General features: G+C 41.2%; 1 protein-coding gene across 2 annotated transcripts in view; it reads left to right on the top strand.

Moving 5' to 3' along the window:
* kank1a (KN motif and ankyrin repeat domains 1a) overlaps positions 1-20,578 on the top strand; it is a 51,115-nt gene that overhangs the window by 1,381 nt on the left and 29,156 nt on the right. The window contains exon 1 of one of the 2 annotated variants that reach the window (XM_081610948.1): positions 6,247-6,340. The exons of the other annotated variant lie outside the window; for it this stretch is intronic. The gene's annotated coding sequence lies outside the window, so the exon portion shown is untranslated. Of the gene's footprint in view, positions 1-6,246; positions 6,341-20,578 lie in introns of those variants that run through there. 2 annotated transcript variants of the gene reach the window in all.

Genomic DNA, 20,578 nt, shown 5'->3' with positions numbered 1-20,578 from the left:
ATACAGTGCGGTGATTGACCCTCGTACAAAAGCTCCTTTATGGGGCGCTGAAGGCGACTGTCATCAACTTTAAAATGTTGCACATGGCTGTAAAGGAAGCTGCTGCTGCTCGTATCTCTGCAGCGAACTGCTCCGTCTCTCTGACAGCGGTTGTGACGCAGACCTTGATGGTGGTCTCCATTGTTCTGCTGGACCACTGGGGTCAACCAAAGGGCTCCTCATCTCCTCTCCAGCTCAGGAGCTTTCCCACTTTTCTCCTTCAGGGATGATCCTCTGAATTGATATGGGAGCGGGGGAGAATATGAGCATTGTGAAAGCGGACTAAAGGAATTCTGCGGCTTTCAATGTGCCGCTTTTGGCATCTACCTGAACTCGATTCTCTACAGCAGAGAATAAGAAGCACAGATTTCCAGCAGAGCTTTTATCTCTGAGGCTAAAAGCTTTCAACGTAAAAGTGGCTTTGGTTACTGAGCTGACATTTTGTTTCCATCATCCAATTCTGTTCTTGTGTTAAACTGATCTGCAGTCAAATTTGGGAAACAAAATCTTAATTTTATGAGTATAAATTTTTATACTTAAAGCTGCAGTGTGTAACTCTTATAAAAATGTTTTTGTGATGTTGTGACAGGATGGTGTGAGACAGAAAATCGATCTTCTCTGTCGTCTTCCAGAAACAACCAATCAGAGCCAGGAGGTGGGTCCTAGCGCTGTCAATCACTTCCTTGCTTTCTGCTATGCTGCAGCTAGCCTAGCCTGTTGTGAATGCTAATGCGAGTTAGCATGGTCACCAATGATGACGGATAAATTGTTTTTCCTGTAATGGTAAATTTTTTCCGCCATTAGCACATTTAGCAGTGAGTTTATGAGGATGATTGACAGCGCTAAAAACCTCCTCCTCTCTCTGATTGGTTGTTTTTGGGCATTTCTTCAGACTGTAGCTCAGGAAGGAGGTGGAGCTCAATCTTTTCACAGGTTTCTGTCTCATAATAATCTCTCAAAATTGCAAATATTTCTAAGTTAGCGACACAAAATCATTGATTTTGAATGCAATAAAATCCCCAAAACAATCAAAATCCTGGAGGGACTGAAAAGTGTTAAAAGATGTTGGATGTTATTTAATTTTAACAAGAACTTACCGAATGCAGAGTCGGCTATTTATTAATGTTTTATTAGTTTAATGGTTTTTATCACTACTTTCTGAAACAACCAGCCTTTTGATCACATTCATGATGTTGATGAAACTGAGCTTCACATCCTGCTTTAGTTTATCAAATCTTAGTTGGATTTTGAAGTTTGTGAGAGATGCTTCACATTTTTTACTGTTTGCATTCATTGTTTTCTGTAGTGGAACTAGCTTAGCGCCAAATGTTGAGCCTGGCGTCGGTGTTGGCATCAGGCCAGGCGGCGTTTTGAGGCGACCTCTCCAGCCCACATATGGCCGCCTCTCTTTTCTCACTTCGGTGAGACGACCCTCCTGTCCTCGACTTCAAAGCCCAGTCTCCCCCTCCTCCCATCGCCTCCCTGTGATTAGTCTCCCATTCCTCCGGTTTCTGGTTTAGACTAAATGACTTCCCTCCACACAGTTGCTTTGCTTTTCTCGCTTGTTTTAGAGTTTTTTAAGAATCCTCTCTGCTGAATTGCTTCTAATCCCAGTTTTGGTTAAACTTCTGCACATACCTCTGCTATACTTTTGCTCTTGTTGCATATTTTTGTGCTGAAAATTCTATTTTTGCCATTTCTTGCAGCTTAAGCATGTGTTTCTTGCAATCTTGTATTCCTCCCCACTGGAAGCACGCTTACTGGTTTGACTGGAGGTGAAGGGAGTTGTTGCAGCTGCTTTGGTTTGAAAGTGTGGGATGAAAACCACGAGGACTGCCCTGTTATTACATGATCGTGGTAGAAGTTAGCCCACAAATGTGAAATGTTGCTGTTTGGAGCAGCGTCAAATAGGAAACGGCATTAAGTAGCCTCTTGGCTTGAACTGTGAAGAACCCCAGGTATCAGAGTATGCACGAAGCAGATTTAAAATGGAGAACTTGCTGGATTCAACAGAAAAAAAGAGAAGTCAAGCTTGTGGGAATCCTCCTAAGAGATTTCCAGTAACCTGGGACAGCTGCCAGCGCGGCACCACACTTATTGCTAATTTGAAAGGAAGTCATTACTGGGCGATCAAAGCTCTGGCTGAACCGTTTACAAAATCTCTTGAGTCAGTTCTTTTTTTCTGGACTTAGAAGCTTAACAGAATCACACCAGCACAACGTATGAATTAGAAGAATCTCTTAAGTGGATTTGTCCTTTATTACAAACTTCATGTAGACTGAAGCTGCGATCAGACATGATTGCAACCAACCAGCAACTGGGCGCATAAGAGCTGTTTAGCGCTTTGTTTGGGTTGGAAAATGTTGTTGGTTCTCTTTACAAAATGGCTTTTCTTTGTTTTGTTTTGCTTCATTGCTCATTGTTTGCAACTGATTTGCATTTTAAGTTTAGAATAATTCACTAAGACCACAAAAAACGTGTGAAGAGTGGCAAATTTTAATAACTTGTTGAACAATTATCTGAATGTTTTTTTTTAAATGTAAAATAAATTTTGACCCTGATGTCTGATTGGTTGCTTCAAAACAACAAGTTAGGACAACTTCTTCTAAGTTAGCTGTGACGGGGAAGTTGATATTTTCACTGGAAATGTGGAAATAATCTCAAAAAATGTTTTTTCAGGTGAGCAATTCCAACCTTTATGTCTGTAGTTTGGTCTGAAATATTGCTAATTAAATTACAACAATTTATGGAAGTTATTTCCACACTTCCAGTGAAAACATCAACCTCAGATACCAAGAAAACTTGGAAGAAATTGTCTTGATTTGCTGTTTGAAGCAACCAATCAGACGTCAGGGTCGGCCCTAAGCCCGCCCACTGAGTTTGATGTGGAAAGTTGACGATTTAATGTGATTCATGATGCATATAAATGTATAACTTTCAACAAATTTAAATAATTAATAAGTTATTTAGTGTTGTCTGATTCATTCCTGAGTGCTGCAGTTTGCGTGAGGAGGAAAACTGTTGCGGTGAAGATGAATGAGTCGAGGGAATCGCTCTCTGCGGCTCGGATTAACCCCGCTTAAACCTTGAAGTGCGTTTCACAAAGATGTTTTGTTTCCTGGTATGTTAATCTCTTTTCTTTCAGTAATTCTTCCTCTTAGTGTTTGTGCATTCTTCTTTTCCCTCTATAATAAGGACGATTATCACGGTTCACTGAAATTTGAATTCCCAACTTCTTTGGAGAATCATTGATCTTAGCAATTTTGGATTTATTTATCATTAGACCAACTATGAAAGTGACTGTAGCAAATGTTATGCTTTCACTTACATTGGAGTCGATGCAGAAATAGACAGAAGGTGTTGCTAGAGTATCTGCCCTTTGTTCTACGGAGAAACAAAAGTGCCCTTCTGAGATCTACATTTTTTTAAACAATGTGTAGCATGAGTTCTCGTTTTGCAATTAAAGGCTGGTTGTGATTTACTGTTCTACTTTTCATCAATTTATAATATTTTTTTTATTTTTGTTAATCCTAAGAATTTCATAAAATGCAGAAATGATCATACTTGATTTGAGATTTTAATGTTTTTGTTCACTAATGCATATTGGTGTCGTCCTTTGCAATCAGCAGATGTTGGAAAGTAGGGCTGGACAATATGGACTTAAAGTTTTATCACAATATTTTGTTATGTAGGCCTGTCACGATAAATAATAAACGATACGATAAATGCAGGCTTCAAGTGAATGAAATTGTGCATTTTGTTCAGACAATCTCTTTCAATGAAAGACAACAAGGACAAAGTTTCTTTCTTGAGCGTCCAAATTGTGTTGGAGGTGCAGTCAAAAAAAAATGGCGCCCTTATTTTTTTACTTGAGCACCTGCCCCAAAAAATGTCTGTGCACGCCTCTGGTTGGAGTGAAGGTAAATTACCCGCTGGAAAGACGACTTGATGCTGGATGAGGCTTGCTGGGACGGATTGTTTTGACATTTCCAAGAGAATGGGAGGAGTGGAAGAAAAAACTGTGGTCAAACAGGGAGCTGAAAGGAGCTCAATTATCTACTTTACACAGATTTCCAGCTGAGACCTTGGACTTTCCCAAGTCTAAGGTTTGACTGTGTTTACATTTGTTACAAATTACAAGCATAATTACTTAAGGGAGGTACCAAAAGAAAACAAAAATATTCCAAACAAAAATCCAAATGACTTGTCTTTTGGTGCTGCAGTAAAAACATTTGCAAGAAATTTAACGATATTTGCGCTAATGTATGACGGTAAATAAAGTTTCTGACCGTAGTTTTGAACAAATTGCAGTAAACTCACAGTTGCTCACAAAAATGCAGGAATCTGTTTCTGTGTGAATTTCCATACAGAATTGTGAGAAGTGGAGGGACTGACTGGGCATCAGAGCCATTTGGTTTTGGGGCGCCACATGGCTCTTTGGCCTTGTTCCCGTTCATCTACCGTCGATTAAAGGCCACAGAAACCTTTAATAAATGCCTCTGGAGGTTCAGGCATGTGCTGCACATGTGTTGACCAGAAAATACCACAGAGTTATGGACGAAACAAACCGATAAGGACCAGCTAAACATCCCCCCCGTCTCTTTTCTAAACAGCAGCTGGCATGCACGGTGTGTCAGTTTATGGAAACATCTCATTTGTCACGATTCCCTCACAAATATGGCTGTGAGTTTCAGGCATGCTGTCCGAAATGTGACTGTTTCCAAACAGGAATCCAGCTTGTTTCCTGCAGGTCAGACAGAACGAGGCCAGTGAACTCGGTGCTGAAATGATAGTGATAATCCTCCAGGTATGCAGCACAAGCACAGACTTTGCTTGTCAAGTTTAGGCATTGCACAGAACGGCTCGGCGTCTCTCAGGCCAAACTCTGCAGCCTGTTTTAGGAGAGCTAACCAGCTGCAGACCCCCGGCTTTTGCTTATTGGGGTAAATTTCTAGAATCTTCTTCCAAAGTTTTAAACCTTCAACCACATGTAACTCGTAAAATCTTCTCAAGGTGTGCCAGTTGTTTTCCACTCTGTTTGCTTTGTGAGGTGTAAATTGCAGCACACCCAGGTAGGATTACTGTGTGTGATAATTGTTGGTGATTTATGGGGCATAAAGTTGTAACTTGGTGTCCTGTAGAGCTCCGTAAACACAAAGTCTGTGTCACTTTCAAAACAAACAGCTTTGGGAGTTTTCACACCTGATAGTCCGGTAGATTGGGTTCGCTTGGGCACCAAAGGTGAAACATTTGTTACATTTTCAACTGGTGTGGTTCACTTTCACACTGAACTGCTCAATGAGTGAAAATCTTTAAGTAACCTGTTCCCCTCCTCACCTGAGGGGGCGCTGCATCAAGAACAACTGAAGGAAACGACACAAAACCTCTGAAGAGTCTGAGCACAACTAACTTCTTCTCAAAAACAAAAATGGAGTAGAGTTAGGTTTTAGTGGTTGTAGGATTTCTCCTTTGTCTTTGGTAAAAAAAAAAACAACAACAAAAAAAACCACAGGCTGTTTTTGCTGCTAGTGCTAGATTTATGAGTTTGGTTTTATTTACCCAGAATGCCTTGCGTTGTAGTCCTCTTCCTGCTTTTGGAGCGGTCTCCGGTTCGCTAATGGTTCTCATATGCACTGAAACCGCGCCAGAGTTCATTTCAGCCGAGTCAGGACTTCAGAGTTCACTTTATTGATCCGCATCAGTTTGATTATCTGTGGTTGGTCCCCAAACCAACCGCAGTCCACCAACTTTTTTCTGTTATTGGTGAGAAGCACCAATCAGCTCCCCAAACTCGAGGGGAGCTGATTGTGACGTTCACCAAGCTGTAACTTTGTAACCAATAGGAAAATTCATCTGCAGTAGCAACTGTTTAACCTAAAGAGGGCAGCACTGAGACGGTTGTCGGCCAGATATTGCAGAGTTAAACAACAGAAACGCAAAGTCACCATCCTTAAAAACCAATTTAGAGTTTATCTGTGAAAAAAAAATGTATTTGGTGTTTAGTTACCTTTTAAATTACAACTTTAAATTATTTTTATCCATGAAAAGCTAATTAATACAGTCATATTGGAGCTGTGTCATCTGTGGTCTGCACTGTTTACGGCGCAGAAAGGCTCAGTGGCCCATAGTTACCCGCCTCCTCATGTTACAGCCTCCCTCTGCTGCACGCTGGTATTGTCAGGTTACTGCGTGCTTCTGTGAGGTTCGTGTCAGGAAGCGCTCCGGCGGTAATCCCTCGTCCCTCACTGCGTTATCAGTTAGACGCAGACGCAAAGCTGTGAGCTCTTCACACCTGAGGGAGGTGAGTCTGAATTGTTTTAGGCTATTTTTACCAAAAATGTCCGTTAGGTTAATGTTCTAGACGGCCCATCAATGAGACCAGTTCTCTATTTTTAACTGAGTGCATATAAATGATGTTTTATCATAATAACCTGACAGGATTCTAGTTGGAGTTGACCAAAGTATCAAGTTGCAATAGAAGTGCATGAAATAATGCAGTTGTAAAGGATTGTTTGAATACAATATGTGGAAGGATATATCTGATCTGTTATGTATTCACGCTCTGCATCTATACAGCATTTTAAAGGTGGAATTTGTTTCAGTGTCATCAGCTGAGTTTTCATTACAGATGTGCACAAATCATTGTCGATAATTTGCTAATGTTGAAAAAACTATTTTTGCAAATGCGGGATTTATATTAAATAGGAACTTGCAACAACTTATTAGGGTCATTATAGACAGAAAAAGGAGAAGGTGGAAAAAAGTTAATTTCTGTCAAAACTTAAAACAATTTTGAAATGAGAAAAAAGTCATTTCTGAGTTTAAAAAGTCAAACATTTTTGAGAGGGTGATAAATTCAAGCTGCTTGGTGTTGAAATGGGTGGAGTAATTATTTTTAGGTGGAGTCTCAAGTATTTGTTGACTTTAGATATTAATGGTCCCTAAAACTTCCCACTTTTTAATGTTTTAGGACTTTAAAACCTGAAAACATGCCGTGGTTTTGTCCGTCAGTTCTCCCGTAGTCCTGTTTGTCTGCATGTGGAAAAACAAATCAACAAACCTAGACCGGCTACGCTTTGCCCTTTCTGGTGCTGATTTACTTTAATGTGGGAGCTGCAGAGTGAGGAAGTCGCTCTGCACACATTTAACATCCTAGTGGAAGTAATTAACTGGATTTCTGGAACAACAAACTTTGGAAAGGATTGCTGCCATCTGTTAAAGACATCAAACGGGTCACAGCAGAATCGACAGGAGTAGACTGCAGATGTTTATGCCACAACGTCGGACTTCCAGTGAAATCTAGTGACTTTTATTTATAATTAAGCACCTGAAGGCCAGAGCTGGTCCAGTTGTTGGAGGTTTAACCAAAAAATTTATTTACATTTATCATTATTCAGAATTGATTTAAAATGTCCCAAAGTCTATTTGAAATCAAATCTTCTGGCGGCCATTTTGTAGCTACGCGGGGCGTTTTTGATGTCGCCACACACGGTACCTCCAGAAAACACTTAAGACAAAGAGGAAACTGTAAAACCGCTTTCATGTTATTGTTCACATCCGGGAATGCCGTGAATGCGCCCAACGCTGGAGGGCAAACGGACGATTGTTTCCGTCCGTAGCCGCGCCGCTGCAGTTCTGTTAACAAAATGAAACCTGGAGATGTAGGTTGGATTAATCCAGTGGCAGTTCGCCACTGGGACAAGTCTTGCTGAAAAAACATCTAAATCACTCAGATCCTTTTTTTTTTCTTGCTCTTTGTGTCGGCTGCGCTCTACGTTGCCATAGCAACAAACAACAACACCGCTAATGTATCAGGATTCAGTAAAAAAAAAAAAAAACACGGAACAGAACATTTGGTCCATTACAGTTTTATGTTTTTAGGCTTGATGTTTATTTTGTGATTATTAATAATAGCTTAGCCACAGCTGCTGTAGCTAAGCTATTTATGGGGCCCCAAATAAAAATCTGCTTAGGGCCCCAGAAAGGCTCAGACCGGCCCTGGGGAAGCGCTGTGTGTAAGTTATTTCCTCTGGTGGTTAGCAGAGATTTGTTTACCACAGAGATCGACTCTGTTGAAAGCTGCTGCTGCTGCAGCTGCTGCTGCACCATCAGACTAGTTATGACGGGGAAATAAAAAAATTCTCCCGGTGAATGTGGTGATGGGACAAATATGGAGAGATCTCAGTCTGGGTTGAAGCTTGTTGTTGGTGGAAGGAAGACCTTTTTCTTTTCATCCATATCTGTTGTTTCTCCGTTTATGACTTTGGGCTGTAGCGGACGCGTAATGGCCCCGACATCCTCTCCGGTTTCAGTTTCCGCAATGTGAAAGACGGGTCGCCATGGTAACGCTGTCCACAGGTCGGTCCTGCTCTGAGGGATTTATCCTGTAGGTGGTCAGTCAGTTTTATTTTTACTGATGATTATCAACATTTTCCTGTTGGTCACAACTATGACCGTCACAAAAACGAATTTTGCGAGATGATAAAATGCGGCAGAAGTTTTTGCGATAAACTATAATATTGTTGTTTTGGGATCATTTTCAGGCTATATGGTAAAAATAGCATAACAACACAGAAACACTCTCAAAGTTCAATAAACTTTGAACATTTAACACTGGAAGATGTTTTTAAATATCCTAAATAAATGAACAAAACAAATAAAATGAATTATAAAGTCTGTAAACAAAATTATTCTTTAAAAAAAGGGGCAAAACGGCAGACTGAACTTGAAAATGGTCTTAAAAACAGCTATACTGTTATTAATCACAATATTTTGTGGGACAATTGTCCAGAAAAACGTTTTATTATGATTATAAAGTGTAAAACATGTAAATCTGGTACCAGCTGGTTCCTCTGCTCACTGCAGACGTCAGACCGTCTAAAACCTGCAACCCTCCTGTCCTGTCTTGGTTTTTTTGCATATTCAGTGACATCTGCCAGCAAAGCGTCGGCCGGTTGCTCCCGTCCGTCTGGTGAGGCTGAAATAATGGCCCGGCTCGGGTCGCCACTCAAGTCAATATTTGTTCATGGACAGCGGCTGCTGTGCAGGAGGCGGCTCTGTTTTAGTGACGCTCGCTTTAAAAAGCACTTCAGAAAGCAGAGATATGCTTAGACATGATGCTTATTGCTTTATTCCTACTCAGAATTATGTTTTGGTTTTAGATTAATGGAAACTGTAGATAATAATTGGTAACAAAACTTGTGTTTTGTGTAATATTTGCATTCTTTCAGATGATTTTTATCCAATTTTATAAAAAATTGTTAAACATTTTAGCGTGGAGGATGCACAGTGGTGCAGTTGGTAGAGCTGTTGCCTTGCAGCAAGAAGGTTCTGGGTTCGATTCCCGGTCTTTCTGCATGGAGTCTCCATGTTCTCCCTGTGCATGGTGGGTTTTCTCCAGGTACTCCGGTTTCCTCCCACAGTCCAAAAACATGACTGTCAGGTTAACTGGTCTCTCTAAATTGCCCCTAGGTGTGAGTGTGTGTGTGGTTGTGTGTCTCTGTGTTGCCCTGCGACAGACTGGCGACCTGTCCAGGTGACCCCGCCTCTCGCCCGGTACACCAGCTGGACAGGCACCAGCAACCCTCCTGACCCCACTGAGGGACAAGGGTGAAAGAAAATGGATCGATGAATTTTAGTGTGGCAAAAAGCAGAACTTTCAGAGATGCTGTGAATTTCTTATTAAAGCCATAAAATGAAATATTTACTGCATCAACTTATGAAACGGTTGAAATAAGTTTTATCTGCTCAAGTTTACCCACAGATCTCTGAAACGGCTTTGGCTCCTTTGCATGTTTGACTCCTTCATCCTCCGTTGCAGTGAAGCAGAACAAGTTGAGATCTTTGCTGCTGCCGCATTTATCCGACTAAACTCAGCGATGAATCAATCTGACAAAACTGTAAAAATAGTTTTTCTTTTCTTCCCCGCCGAGTCATTTTTTAAAAAAAAACAACGATGCAGAAAACTTCCCAGAATGCCGCGGGAGCTAATCTGTTGTTTTGGTGGAAGTGGAGGTTCTGGCAGCCATAATGCCACAGTGTGTTTCCACTGGAATGCTGCAGCCATTGTGGAGCGGGACGACTGCGCCAGCATCACCCCCCGCTGGCAGCGCAGCACAATGCGCTGCATTATAGCTTTCTTTGAAGGCCCGCTACTGTTTCCACGGCCTGTGACCCCGCGGCCGCGAGCCGAGGCCAACGTGATGAAAAGGATGACACGGAAATGGTCAGTTAGTCCCAGGGTTACTACGGCTTCCTCCGCTCAGCTGGGAGTTTAAAATTCACTCCAGCAAATTTTATGTCCTGGATTGACAGAGGAATCTGCATTCGACTGAAATCTAATGAGTAATAAAATGATAGATTATCACCATTAAACAACCGGCGCATTTAATTGCTTAAGTTTACTTTATTCAATATTAAAAATACTTAGAAATTAAAATTCTATATTCAGCATCGGTACAGTGTAAAGCTGACCTGCTGGTTGTTTTTGGATGAACCAGTTAATATTGTATAACAAACACGAGACTTTTCTATTTTACAGAATTTGAGGCTAAAGCTAAATTTGCCACTTGAGGAATTCTGGGTCGACCTTATTTACAGATAATGAATGTTTGTTTTTTTTCATCTTAAATACAAAATGTAAACATTTTTGTACAGTTTTGGTTTAATTTCTACTGTTTGTCCTTTCAGCAAATGGCCTTTGAGGCCTTACACTGCAGCTAGCGATTAATCGATTACTAAATTAGCTGTGGATTATTTCAATGATTGTTTAATCACAATTAATCTGATAAAAGAAATCTGCATTAGACTTTTCTTTTGTCAACACTTTAAGGCTAATGGGGATGCAGCTAAGGATTATTTTAGTAAGTGATTGTTCTATCGATAATCAATTAATCGATTAATCGGATAAAAGAATTTACAGCAATGGATGCATCTGCAGCAAGAACATGCTATCAACATTTCTGCTTCACTTTATATATTTTGGATTAACCAATTTAATAATTGGACATAAAGGGATTTTTTTTGTTTAACGATTAATCGATTAAGTTAGTTGACAATAATTTCGATTTTTCATTAATCACAATTAATTTGATTAATCGTTTCAGCTCTAAAAGCTAGTAAAGTTGTAGGTGGCAGAAATAGAAGCAGAATTGTTTTGTTCTTTTTTAACTTGAGGATTTTGAATCCAGTTTGTTAAAATCGGTTTGACTCCCAGATTCAGTGCTGGAGCGAACGGCGGGACAAAAAGGGAAAGGAGGGGTTATTTTGGGAGGTTTGTGCCTCTTTCCTCCCCTGCACACTTTTCATCTCCCCTCTCTGACTGGAACAAATCATTTAGCTAATGGGATTAGTCCTCCCTCCCTTCCTTCCTTCCTCGCTCGTCTTCTTTCTTTCCTGAAGATCGTTCCTGAGTTCCTCTCTTCTCGTTTCTCTCCTGGATAAAAACCCGAGTGGTTCGGTTCAGTGAAAGGAGCCCGAGAGGGAAAGCTGAGTTAATGGGGAGTAAATGGAGGACTGGAGAGCTTCATTCACCCCTTCATTTGGCCTTTCATGTGAACTCGTTTAAAATCAGTTTTCTGTTTTTCCAGCAGCTAAACAAACGGCTAATCTCGAACTTTGCTGCTTGTTATCTCAGAGGAACCAGGAAGAAATGACGCAGTTCTGCAGAAACCCGGGGTGATAACGGCCTCCTTCTTTCTCTCACTCTCTTTCTTCCCTTTTTTTAGCTTTCTATTGTCTTTTCTTTCATTGTTTTGCTTTCTTTTGTTCTTTGTAGCGTTCTATCTTTTCCTCACTTCCTTTCCTTGCTCTCATTCTTTCCATTCCTCTTTTGCTTTTATTTTGCTCACTGTCTTTCTTTCCCTTTGCTCTCCATCTTTCTTTTGCTCTTAGAGTTGTTTGCTCTTTCTGCTCTTCCTTTCTTTTGCTCTTCTTGTTCTTTTCCGTCTTTTTGGAAGGACATTAACTGGAAGATGAATCTATTTTCTCCTTTTTTCCCTGAAAGCTAAACAAACGTCCTGATCCGTTGTATCCCAGTTTCCGACGCCGTTCTACAGGATTACCGGGCCTGACGTTCGATCGGCGTCTCCGGAGCCTGTGAATCGGGTCGAATCGATGATGTCACCAGCTATAGGCGCAAGGGTCGTGACCTCTGCACGATAAACAATGAGGCCAGCTGAGGCAGAGCCGGGGTCGGCCAGGGGTGAGCTGCTCGGCAGATGGACGCAGATTTATTTTGAATTGCATTGAAGTCGTCTTTTAATGCGGAGCAGATTGAGAGAAGCTGATTGTTTCTTAGTTAATAAAAAAGCGTTTGAGGAAAAGTTGATTTGTGGATAATTACAGAGGCGCAAACGGCTCAGAAGACAAACCTGTCCTCCATGTCGGGATTATGAGATTTTAGAAGAGGTCAAGATTTAAACGTTGCAGTTTTCATGAAGGTTTCACTGTTTGACCCAACAGTTTTTACGCTCAATATATTCTAATTTGATCATTTTTCCAAAACCCAGCTTTGTGTTTTCACAAATAAAGGTTTTAAAATGATCAAACTGGGTTTAAATTTTCGTTTCAGTTTTCGTACAACTCTGGGCTTTTCTCTTAATTCCGGATAATTATAGAAAAATGACAAATGAGTTTGGCAAAAGTTTAATTTTCAGTCCCATGATATCAAAGGTAAAATCGCAGGGATTCCTGTAATGATTGAATGGATTTTTTTTCATTGTGTTTATATTCAACATATTCAGCTCCTCATTTCTCAGATTGTAAAAAAACAGTTTGACTTCCAGAGTTCAGAGTTGATTTCTGGTTTCATTACTTGTATTAATTCAGAAACATGTAGGGAAGCATGTGTGTAGTGACCATTTGTCTCTGATGCACCGTGGATTCTGGTTTACGCAGCAAAAAAGGATCAAAAGTCAAAATATAGTTCTTTGGGTTTATTTTTCAGATCAGGCAAAAGGTTACAGGCTTCTGCTCCTATTCCTGCACCTGCTCTCTGACTGACAATAGAAACCGACATGACTTATTGGCTGATTCTGTAGGCTGGTAAAAAAAACCTTATGACCACCCACGTGCATAATATGCTACCTAAGACCCACCTATTTATACCGTGAAATACCCACATCCCAACCTGAAATTAACTAATTAAGTGAATTCCTAATCAAAGAACTTATTCTAAACAGCAAATTAAACAAAAATTCTAATGATAAATCAACTAGGAAATAAACAATAAGAATAAAACAATTTAAATTCTAAGATTTAACCAAAAGAAAAAAGGGGAAAATGGCTCCTACAATGTGCATACTTTGAAAGCCTAATGAAAAAAGTCTTTCACTCGTTGCTTTTTCTTTCCCTCTCCCTTTTGTTTCCACTCTGCCCTTGTGTGTTTACCTGGACATCAGCTGGAAACGGTGACCTCCAGGTTGAGGCCGTTGCTTTCTAGTTGCAGTTTTCCCCTCCTTCCTGGTGGGAGTGCCATCGATGACGAGTTGAGCCAAGCGCTGTAGTAACACAGATAACATCTGCAAAGGAAAACGTTTCATAATCGCCTCTGAGTGTCGCAGGTGTTTGCTGGATTTGGACCAAGACGCGGACAGTGGCCCCTGTCCTCAGATTAAATAAAATACTTAATCTGATTGATTTATGCTTTTGTCTCCATCCAGGCCTTCACAACAACTTCTCTAAATTCACCTTGAATGTTACATTTACGAAGCTGCAGCAGGTTTCTCTGATGGATGCTATGATAAATTGTCCCAGAAGTTATTGTGATAAATGATAATATTGCTGTTTTTAAGACCATTTTCAAGTAAAATAGTGGTAGAGGCATGATAATGAAAGAAGACCTTCTCAAAGATTGATAAACTTTAATTTGTAATGAACATTTAACACTGAAACGGACATTTTAAATGTATAAAATCAACAAAACAACCATCCATCCATCCATTTTCTTACACCCTTGTCCCTCAGTGGGGTCAGGAGGTGCTGGTGCCTCTCCAGCTAGCGTACCGGGCGAGAGGCGGGGTCACCTGGACAGGTCGCCAGTCTGTCGCAGGGCAACACAGAGACACACAGGACACACAACCATGCACACACACACTCACACCTAGGGGCAATTTGGAGAGGCCAATTAACCTGACAGTCATGTTTTTGGACTGTGGGAGGAAACCGGAGTACCCGGAGAAAACCCACCATGCACAGGGAGAACATGGAGACTCCATGCAGAAAGACCGGGGCCGGGAATCTAACCCAGAACCTTCTTGCTGCAAGGCAACAGCTCTACAAAACAACCAATAAAATGAATTATAACGTCTCTGTCCTTCAAAAAAAGGTTTAGTTGAGACAAAAGCACCAAACTAAAGACTTTTATCATCCAGTTTTTGGTAGAGAAAAACAACAAATCAATTGATTGCTTATTACAGCAGGCCTAAACATGGCGTTTAATTTGTATTTTTTGTTTAAATATAAAGAAGTGATGGGGAATAAAGTTTTCTGGGGTCTTGGAGTTCATAAAATTTGTTTACCTGCAGGTACAAACATCATGATGTTGGGTTACATGCTTGCGTGACGACTTGCTGCAGAACAATGTCTTCCGTGCATTTTGATCGTTGTGGTTCCCGGAGGGGACAGCGAGTCGTTTCATGAAACCTCGCCGCCGCCATTCCCACCGCACGTTCGCCTCTCGCTGGCGGTAATCCAACACGCCGCGACTCATTACCAGCAGAAATAAACCAGCAGCACCAGAGTTTGGGGGGTGGGCGGAGCAGCAACGACAACAAAAGTCTAATCGATTCAGACGAGGTTCGGAGGCTCCCAAAACATTCCTGACATACTTATCTGTCCGGCCAGCAGGAAGCCGCCGATAACATCCTCAGAACGAAGTTTTAACTTCCTCTTTAGGTGCGTTCACTTGTTTTTTTTTTTCCCCCTGCAGCCCAGTTTAATTAGCTTGTCGTTTTTTGTCCTGCCGCTGTCACAGGAAGACGGAGCGGCGGATCTCATTGGTCCGTCTGCTAAAGGTCAGCAGAATGGGCTCGCTTGGCACAAAGGCAAACATGGAAGCACTTAAGGAGGGGGGATTTCTCCCACAATGCCTGACGAGACAACAGGAAGCTTCACACTGCAGAAACGGGATAATCAATGAAGCACAGACTCAATAGCCTAAACAAACTATTAATCAGATTCATCAAATTCATCAAGGAAAGAAAATTTAACATGTTACATGTGAGAAGTGGAGCAAAAGGTTTGTGCAAAGGTTTTCTAGCCACAGGTTAATTTACCAGTCAATTATTGAAATAATCATTAACTGAGTAATTGATTAATCGCTAACTGGAGTATAGTAAAAAAAAAAGCCATTTGGTGGGAAAAAAAAATGTTGTAATTGGGCCAAAACTGTTCAAAAAATATGTACATTTTGTGCTTAAGGTATAAAACAAACCTCTCCTGACCCCATTAAGGGACAAGAGTGTGAAGAGGATGGATGGATGGATGGATGGATGGATGGATGTACAACAAGCAAACAAAAAAATCCCTTCGTCTGTAAATGTTTCAGCCAAAACTCAAGTGGTTTAGTTTTAGCTTCTCTTCAGGTTCCCTGATGCAATGATATGAAAAAAAAAGTTTATGTTCTTATTTAAAAAAGACTTTATATGAATTAATCCATCTTTAAATGTATTCATAATATTGCATAAAAAGATAAATTAGCTAAGTGAGAAATCTGTAGAATGTGTAATTTTAAAAAACGTTATTTATTGTCAGATCAATCGATTAATCGATTCCTAAAAGACTCGTTGGTTGCAGCCTGAGCCAATGAGCATCTAGAGCTTTTTTTTGTAGATTTTTGGGTGTGAAGGATGGATGCACTGAATGTTTGTCGAATATAGTAATTCGATTAATCGAATTACTATATTAGTTGATGATTATTTAAATCGATTAATTGCAATTAATCCGATATATACCGTTTAGTTTAAACGTAGACTTAAACTTGTTTTTCTGCGCTGCAGCTGTAAATTAAGGAGGATTACTTATAAACACACAATGTGGTTTAGCAGCTCATTTTATACAGTATTGTTGGATATTCTGCTGAGTCCACAGTTCTGCTGCAAATTTGACCAACAGAACCGAGTTTTAGCTGCAGAGTAATTTCTTTTCAGGGTAACAAACGAACTGCTGGGATGCTTTTGAGCTCGGTTTGCATTGTTTCCCAGTGAGAGGCTGGTGTTCAGCAGCCCGTAGCTCCTGTACGCCTTGGTGACTCCACTCAAGGGCTAAACAAATAAGCGGCTCCAGCCTGTCCTTGGTCAAGTGTGGGGCCGAACAGACGAGGCTGCAGGGGGGGAAGCCGGGAGAAAGTGTCTCTTTCTGGGAAATGGAAGAAGAAAGAGGGGGGAACGGAGGAGTAATGCATTAAAAACTGTTGGACTCTTCCTGAGAACCTAGCGGTCTGTCTCCTCTAGGGGGCAGTGTTCTTTAGCAGAATAGAGGAAAACATCTTAAATCTCAGTTCAGGACAGTCTTATTCAGCAGATTTGCTCTTTAAAGTGAGTAAAGTTTTCTGTCCTTTGTTCAAAGTCGTCATAATGAGGTAGAACCCTGAAAACATCCAATTTCAAGACGTTAAATTAAGTCAAATTTGATGTATACAGCATTTTAAAAACGACAAAGTAACACAGTTACTTGATTGTGCTATAAAATATCACTTAGAGCCTGGAAAACACAAAACACTGCCTCTTTAAAGAAAGCTGTTGAGCTGTGCTTTAGTTGCAGGAAGGTAAAAATAAAGTGATTCTCTGATGTTGCTGTTGTTTTGCTCCTGCTCATAAATCTTGAACCAAATTCCTTCTAGTGATGTGAATCCTCTGGGGAGCAGCTGTCAGGATAAAACACAGTACCAGATAAAGAACATTCTTTACACAGTGGACTGCTCTCCTACCTGGCATGGAAACGACTGTCAGCTGCTTTAACGTGTTGGTAAACAGAGTTACAGTGGCAATCTGCTGCTAGCTGTTGGCTTGTGCTGCTTCTTCACAGCGTTGGGTAAATCTTGCTGCCAGTGTAAACAAATACCAGGCAGTGGAAGCGGACCAGTTGAAGCGAAATGTCCAGCCTTCAGCTAGCCGTCCAGCCTTCAGCTAGCCGTCCATCCTTCAACTAGCCGTCTAACCGTTTAGCCTCCAGCTAGCTGTCCGGCCGTTTAGCCTTCAGCTAACCGTCCGGCCTCCAGCTAGCCGTCCGACCGTTTAACCTCCAGCTAGCTGTCCGGCCATTTAGCCTTCAGCTAGCCGTCCGGCCTCCAGCTAGCCGTCCAGCCGTTTAGCCTCCAGCTAGCCGTCCAGCCTTCAACTAGCCGTCTAACCGTTTAGCCTCCAGCTAGCTGTCCTGCCATTTAGCCTTCAGCTAGCCGTCCGGCCTCCAGCTAGCCGTCCGGCCTCCAGTTAGCCATCCAGCCTCCAGCTAGCCGTCCGGCCGTTTAGCCTTCAGCTAGCCGTCCGACCGTTTAGCCTTCAGCTAGCCGTTTAGCCTTCAGCTAGCCGTCCGGCCTCCAGCTAGCCGTCCGGCCGTTTAGCCTTCAGCTAGCCATCCGACCTCCAGCTAGTGGCGTAAATTCAGAACGCTGTTTAGAGGTAGTACAGAAAATAATGTGCCAAGAACTGAACCTAGTCGAACCCAATTTTAAACAAACCATCTGTCGGAACCGTCTGGGTTCTTTCTGCATTATTATTTACAAACTATTTGAGAACTAGCGCTGGACAATATGGCTGAAAAACTTGCAATATAAGCATTTTGTATCTGTTGATATCGGTAATTATTGATCTTTCTGCCAAACTGGAGGTGTAATCCTTCCTGTTTTATCCTTCATGCCATTGTTTTTTATCTTTAAGCAGCTAAAGTTAGTGAAGCCTTAAACTGGCTTCACTAATGTGCCAGTTTAAGGCACATTAGTGAAGCCTTAAACTGCTGCTGCACAAGTTTCTCAAAAGGTTGTTGCTAGGTAACCGAAGAGCGAGTGAATGAGTTGATTCCACCAACGTAGCTTAGCTCGCTGTGAGAGGTTCAGCGGCTAAAGTCGTTCCTCTGCCTACATCTCCCAGAATGCTGTGCGGTTCTGGTTCAGAGTTGAGTGAATAGTGAATATTCCGTATTATCTATTGATATCGATCATGTCTACCGTGATGCATATTATTGATTTATTGTCCGGCTCTGTCATAAACGGCATCATTCAAACGACAACAAAACTTTACAAAAATCCAGAAACGTGGAGGAAAACGAAGCTGCTTTTCCGCTTTTTGAGCCACATTTTAAACCGACTTTTACATATTTTCAAAGCTGCTGCCTGATTTATGGTGCGGACTCCAAATTCAGCTGAATTTGGGTTCTTCTGCATGTGTCTCGCAGATGGTTTGGACTGCAGCGATGGTCCAAATTCTTTTTAAGACATTAAAGGGTTTTAAAATTTTTTAAAAAAGGACAAATAATAAGAGCTGAAGTCGTAATTGGAGAGATACTGTTAGATCTTCATAACTTTTATGCACTTTGACATGATGACCAGCCTGTTGTTGGAGTTTTGTGGCTGCAGCAGAGAGAGAATAGCAGGAAGTTTAATAACTTGATCAGCGAGTAAACAGCTGAAGGTTGACTCATCATCTGGCTGCATGAGCTGCCAAACTGTTTTCATTTGAGGTTTGAAATGCAGTGACTTCACTTCTTTTAATTTAAAAACATTCTGCAGATAATTTATGGCTGATTTCAGAAATGACTGCAGTGAAATGTGTTTGTGCAGCGAGTCGAAACGGAGACGTAACTCAGAACAGTGCTGAGTGGGTAAATGTCTGAAACCGTGAGCCAGCAGTTTCCATGTCAGATTCATGCATGAAGCAGATTTAAAAACGGCTGAAGATGAGACGATAAGAACATAAAGCACAACTTAACAACATTCTGTTGAAACTGGCAATGTGAAAATAACGCAACACACCAAGCTACCTGCTACTGGTGGCAGCATCATGCTGTGGGCGGCCTCCTTTAACAGGGTTGGAGCTAAACACAGTCCTGCATTAAAAGCTGCATTTTACAGTGCACTCCCACCTATTACTATACTTTCTGTGGATCGTGACTCCAAGTTATTCTTTGAAAACTCGGAAATTTGCTTCTTTTTTTTGTTTCGTATCTAAAATATCTGAAAGAAAATGCAGTTTGAGAAACAACAACACCTACTTTCTACGCGGCTGGCAGCCAATCCAGAAGCGCCGCTCAGTTTCCTTGATGCTGATTGGCTGAAAAAAGGAAAACTGTAGATGTTGGCTTCAGGTTTAGACCAAAACGTGTAATAATGGACCAGTCAAAGCCCAAACCATCATTGTACTAGATGCTGTCAAGTCTAAAGTGTCGGAGGAAGAGGAAACACAAACCTTTTATAAACTATAACAGCAGATTATTTCACTTGTAATGTTACATTTTTTCTATTTTAGGTGAAAACAATCTGCCATCAGTACTTTTTGTGTCAAGAATTATTGCTTATGTGTTTTGCTGAAAAGTTACGTACGGTGTACTAAGACATTTGCACAAGAGACTAGACAAAATGCTTGGTAACATTTAGTGTTTGGATTCTGTGTCTCTTAGTGTTTTATGTTTCCAGATTTTGCTCTTCAGTTTTTCCTTTCTTTCCTTCCTGAAGGTCGACTTGTAAATGAGAAAAATGAGAAGTAAATATTTTGGTGATTTTTAGATAAAACAGAATGAAGCAGAACTGCGGACAGGACAAGGAGGAAAACGACGATGAGGGGTTTGACCTCTTGACCTCTGCTCTCTTCAAACACCTTTTCTAATCTGGTCCAGATGCAAAGTTCAGACGTTTAATTTCCTCCGTTTTGCTCTGACGGCGTACTTAATCAAAGTCTCAGGCTCGTTTTATACGTCTAAACTTTCTCTAAATGCGGAAGTTTTCTGCATCCTGCTGTCACCCGCTCTCCACAGTCTGCTTTCTATGCAACATTTCAGCTGAAACGGTTTTAACTTCAGGCTTTTTTCCTCCATTACAGCGGCAGCCTCAGACTTTATTAGGGGAAAACCAGGCCTGCTGAATATTCAGCGCAGTGTTTGCTACATTCGCAGCCCTTTGGTTGCTTCGTTTGCTGTTTACTGAGCGTCACAAACCAGAGTCTGTCTTTCCCTCAGTGGAAAGTCTGAAACGGTGCGACTGGTTTCAGCTCAGCTCAATTTGTGACTTAAATATAGACTCACTAGATGGGATTTAAACCTTAATAAATGATTATCTAACAGCCGTCTTTGCTTGGTTAGTGGCATAAATATTGCGAACTGGATTTGTGCCTGTTTTTCTTCCCGGTCACGTCAAAGTCGGGCGTCTTTCTGAAATCCAGACACACCTGAGCAACAGGCCACCTGTCTTATTGCTGCGCACGGAAATTCTGGTTTCATTTTTGTTCATCAGCTTCAGGCGAACCAAACAAGTTGTTCAGGTTTGCTTCAGCTGGTGTCTCTGAATCAGTTAGACGCAATTTCACACCTGACACCTTCAGTCCGCCTGAAA

Source organism: Poecilia reticulata, chromosome 9 (assembly GCF_904066995.2).
Source record: "Poecilia reticulata chromosome 9, P_reticulata-male-v2, whole genome shotgun sequence".
Classification (NCBI taxonomy): domain Eukaryota; kingdom Metazoa; phylum Chordata; class Actinopteri; order Cyprinodontiformes; family Poeciliidae; genus Poecilia; species Poecilia reticulata.
Note: the sequence above shows the minus strand (reverse complement) of the source record. Positions and strands in the feature narration are given on the sequence as shown.